The following is a 5,399-nucleotide window of genomic DNA, read 5'->3' as shown; positions in this document are numbered from 1 at the left end:
AGAGAAGAAGAGAAGAATAAGAAGAAAAGGGGAGAGAGAGGAGAATAAGAAGAGAAGAAAAAGGAGGGTAAGAGAAGAGAAAGAAAGAAAGAAAGAAAGAAACAAAGTTATATTAACGTCCTCTAAAGACCAAAAGTGGCCTATGAGACAAACTGTGATACAACTGATGAGGTCCAGCTATCCAAAATAAAAGTGCTAAATGAAAAGCTAAAAACTGGAAACTGAAAATACGGTGCTGTGAGTGTGATGAGTGTCGTGTATGTGTATGTGCGTATGTACCTCTAGTACTCCAGATAATGGCTACAAAAGGGGAACAAATGTCGGCTGTGATAGGGAAACAACTGTCGGCTGTGATAAAGTGGTGTGATGTGTATATGTAACATATGCAGGGAGATATACTATCCTGGGATGTAGTAGTAGTCGTCGAAGTCGCTAATAGCAGGTGATCCCTCTTGGATGCAAGATGTGGTACATCGGCGGTGGAGAAAGAGCAAACTGGAGATCTGAGATCCAATGTGTCGAGTGTCGTCGGATCTCAATCTGCTGTCGATGTAGATCAAGAATCCTCTGGATCTTCTGTCGGTGTGGCTGTGGGGTCCGAAACCCACAGATCCTCGTGCGGCGTCGGGTACGCTGGTCCTCAGCCTATTGTAGTGTGAGCCCGGAGGTCTGGTTGGGGGCTGGTACAGTAGCTCTCACTCTGTCTGTCTGGAAGAACTGTGTAATAGTTGTCTGGGTGGGCCCCTCACGGACTAGGACCTACTGTGTGCTCTGCTCTCTGATGTGCCATGCCTCTCCCAGAAAACGGCCAAATGATCTCTGATCCATATCAGTCATGCATCCCTGAAGTGAGCTGCTCAATGCGTATCTAGATCTCAACTCTGAGTATGCGGGGCATCTAAGAACAAAATGCTCCTCACTCTCCACCTCTGATCTGCAAAGGGGGCATATCCTCTCCTCCCGCGGGATGCCATTGGCTCAGCCACTCTCAATCATAAGCTGATGTGATGATACCCTGAGCTGTCCAATAAGAACTCTCAATCGATGTGGCATATAGATCTGCATATATCTCAGAATCTCTATGAATCCCTGCTCTGATATGCTCAAGAACTGTGTATAATAATGTGCCATCTTCGATGGCAGTGGCTTTGCAGGGCTGACCCATGTCCTCTGTATATAAATATGCCATATCTCCTGTCTGATGACTCTATTCCTCTCAGAGAGAGAGAGGGTGTAAGTGGGAGCCTGAGTATCATATAGAAGAGGTGGGAGTCTATCAATGTCCAGCCCATGTCTATTAAACCAAGCTCTAGTCTGTGCATACCATGATGTGGTATCCCCCGCTCGAGCCATCTCCTGAGATGCCATATATGCTCTGTATGCAATGCGATCTCTGTCCATATCCTGAAATCTCTGTAGGAAGCAGACTGTCTGAAATAATGCCTCGACTAGCATGGGCGATGTGGCAAGCTTTGCTCGCACAATGTCATGTGGGACTGAGGCCTTGCTGCGAATCAATCTAGATATCATGATCACTTGAGGTCTCTCCATCAATATCCATACATAATCGGCAAGGCCTGGCCCCCATATAGCTGCTCCATATATCAGTGCTGGAGCGACTAGAGTATCAAGGAGCCACCCCTTGGTGTGGGGCTCCTGGAAATGTGCTTGATGACACTGTCGCTCCATAAGAGCCAATGCTGAGTATCCTCTAGTGAGGCGGTCCTGCCTGTGTCATCGAGAAAGTCCCTGAAGCTATTGTAAAGGTGACTCCCAAATATACATATGATCCAGTGACCTCAATACTCCCTCCTGTTGCCATGAAAATACTCTGTTTGCATATCTGAGCTTATGTATGGAATATAAGAACCTTGGTTTTACCAAGGTTCACTATCATGCCTCTCTGTATGCAAAAATCATCCAATGTTAATAAATGCTGTTGTAATCCCTGAGCTGAGTCTGAGACCAACACAATGTCATCTGCATATAGTAAGATATGAAATGTGGCTCCACTGAGATCTATACCTCCACTGGCTCGCTATTGAATAAACTCTACTATCTCATCAATGTATAGCCCAAATAGAGTCGGTGAGAGTGGGCATCCTTGTTTCACACCAATGGTGCTCACAAGGGGATCTGATATGCCTCCTAGACATCTGACTCTGCCAGTGACCCGCTCATATAGTGCATAGAGAGAGAGAAAGAGAGATAGAGAGAGAGGGAATTGTTTTTTTTCTTCCCTCGTTAAGGAAATCGGAGCTCGTCGTTCCTCTTGTCAAGAATTGCATGATGGGGGGATTTGCTTGAGCTGCTTCGCCAAACACACATTGTATACACAAGAGGAAGCTCACTCAAGAACACAAGAAGAGAGATGGATGCCAAAACATTTTCTTGTTGGTTTCTTCTTCTTCTTCCATACACTATATAATGTACACAAAGTATAGATAAGATACAACATAAAGGAAAGTAGCCTTCTAAGTCAAACAGTGCATAACCGACTACACTAATCAACTGGCATTATATCTTTGCCAGTTGTAGGTAGGTGTAACACACTAAATATAATAATTGATAAGTTAGTGGCCATGTGAGTATCATAATGACCACCAACGTGCTAAGTGTAGACGTGCGGACTCATCTAGCCAAGTAATCTATCATAAATGTCCGCACGTGTTGAGCTTGCCATCTCAACACTCCCCCTCAAGCTCAATTCTATCTTTGCAACTCCAAGTAAGCTTCTGAACTTTCGAAGCTTCTCTGCACCCAATGCCTTTGTGAAAATGTCAGCTATCTGATCATGTGTGTTGACATATACCAAGTCAATCTCTCCTGCAAGTACCTTCTCTCTCACAAAGTGGTAGTGCACCTCAATGTGTTTTGTCCTAGCATGGAACACTGGATTCCTAGCTAGCTGTATGCTGCTCATGTTGTCACAATGAATGACAAGTGGACCATCTCCCTGCACATCCAAATCACCTAATAACTTTTGCAGCCATACCACCTCACATGTTGCCATATCAGCACCTCTATACTCAGCCTCTATACTTGATAAAGCAACTGTAGGTTGCTTTTTGCTACTCCATGTAACTGTTGCACTACCAAGGGAAAACATGAATCCACTTATAGATCTTCTGTCTAACATGCTACCATCCCAATCTGCATCTGTGTATCCAAAGATCTGTACGTCCTTATCTACCTCATAAAAAATTCCATAATGTAAAGTGGACTTCACATACCTCAATATATGTCTAACTGCATCCAAATGAGCTTTCTGGGCATCTGCATAAATTGATTGACAAGGCCAACAGCATAGCTCAAGTCTGGCCTTGTGATAGTCATGTAAATCAAACTCCCTACTATCCTCTTGAACATAGTAGGGTCTTCTATCTCATCCCCAACATCAGCACTCAACTTCACATTTTGCTCCAATGGTACTGAAAGAGGCTTACATGATGTCATACCATACTTGGATAACATATCCAAGCCATACTTCCTTTGGGACAGCCATATACCATCATTACATCTGATCACCTCAATACCAAGAAAGTATCTCAGCTCACCCAAATCTTTCATCTCAAACTTTTTCTTCAAGAATTCCTTAACTTCAGCAATCCCATTGTCACTGTCACCTGTAATAATCAAGTCATCCATATAGATGACTATGATGACCAAACCTGAATCTCCCTTTCTCACATAAAGTGAGTGATCAGCATCAGAAATACAAAATTCAATATTGACAAGATACTTTCCAATCTTGTCAGGCCATGCTCTAGGTGCTTGCTTCAGCCCATAGAGCGCCTTCTTTAACCTGCACACATATGTGGGATACTCTAAATCCTCGTAACCTATTGGCTGCTCCATATACACTTATTCTTGCAATTCACCATGCAAGAAGGCATTCTTAACATCCATTTTTTGCAAACTCAAACCTTTGGTTGATGCCAAGGTAATCACACACCTAATAGTTGCCATCCTAGCAACTGGACTGAATATCTCTTCATAATCTATGCTATATGTTTGAGCATAGTCTTTTGCAACCAGCCTAGCCTTATACCTGCTAACTGAATCGTCTGCATTATACTTGACTTTGTAAACCCACTTACAGCTAATAGCTTTCTTACCTTTATGTAAGGGTACCAAATCCCAAGTCTTATTGGCTTCTAATGCAGCCATCTCCTCATCCATCGTTGCATCCCAATGAGCATGACCAACAGCATCCTCAAAAGAAGTGGGCTCAACATCCTCAACTAGTTTCACCATATAAGCATAATGGTGAGTTGCATAACCCTCAAAACCAAATCTTTTAACAGGGTATCTGACCCTGCTAGATCTGCGTACCGCCGAATCTCTCAATGGAGCCTTTACATTACTATGAGCTCCCTGTACACCTAGTGTCCTAACTAAAAAAATGCCAAGCTCATCATCCAAACTCTCTAAACCACTAGAATCTCCATCAAATCCCAAATGACTGGTAGATACATCATTACCATCCAACACTTTCTTCTTTCCTTTTTCCTTCCCTGCAACACTTATAGATCCACTTGAAGATGTGGGATACTATAGGTGTAGTACCAGATGATGTTTTTGGTCCACTAAGACTCCGTGATTCTTGTTTATCTTTCTGCATATAGTTGTCCTGATCATTATCATCATCCAAAACATCACTAGTAGATGCATACCAACTTCCCATCTCATCAAAGATAACATCCCTGCTCACTTTGAACTCACCTGTGGACAGAGTTATACCAGCAATACCCTTTCTACTCTAAAGAGTATCCAATAAAAACACATTTTTCTGCCTTTGGATCAAGCTTCTTCCGTAGCTCATCTGGCACATGAACATATGTAACATAGCCAAATACTTTCAAGTGTAATACATCATGCTTCTTGCCAGTAAATCATTCTTCAGGAGTCATCCCATGAACTGCAACTATGGGAGTTATGTTCATAATGTAGACATCAGTATGGACAGCCTTAGACCAAAAATGTTTGGGCATATTCTTTTCAGCCATTAATGCCAGTGCAACTTCTGCAATATGCCTTTTTTTCTTTCTACAACACCATTTTGCTGTGGGATATACCTACAAGCAAATCGCCTCTTTATCCCATGAGTCCTCAAAAAGCCATTGAACTCATTAGAGAGGTACTCTACCCCTCCATCTGATGTCAAGCACTTCACTTTTAAGCTATCTCTATTTCAACAACTGCCTTAAAAGATTTGAAGCACTCAAACACATCACTCTTTTCCTTCATGAAGTATACCCATAGCTTCCTTAAACAGCCATCAATAAATGTGACAAAGTATTTGCTGCCACCAAGAGATACATTCTGTGTAGGGCCCCAAACATCTGTATGTACTACATCAAGTATATTTCTGCTCACTTCTCTATCATGCGAGAAGG

At 42.6% G+C, this 5,399-nt stretch overlaps 1 pseudogene; it reads right to left on the bottom strand.

Moving 5' to 3' along the window:
• Positions 1–432: 432 nt before the first annotated feature.
• Positions 433–2,200, bottom strand: LOC148024515 (uncharacterized; annotated as a pseudogene).
• Between the last annotated feature and the right edge of the window lie 3,199 nt (positions 2,201–5,399).

Source organism: Lygodium microphyllum, chromosome 15 (assembly GCF_053477565.2).
Source record: "Lygodium microphyllum isolate KBCC chromosome 15, Lygodium_microphyllum_v1.1.10, whole genome shotgun sequence".
In the NCBI taxonomy this organism is placed as follows: Eukaryota; Viridiplantae; Streptophyta; class Polypodiopsida; order Schizaeales; family Lygodiaceae; genus Lygodium; species Lygodium microphyllum.
The sequence above is the reverse complement of the archived record's forward strand: the minus strand, read 5'-3'. Positions and strand labels throughout refer to the sequence as shown.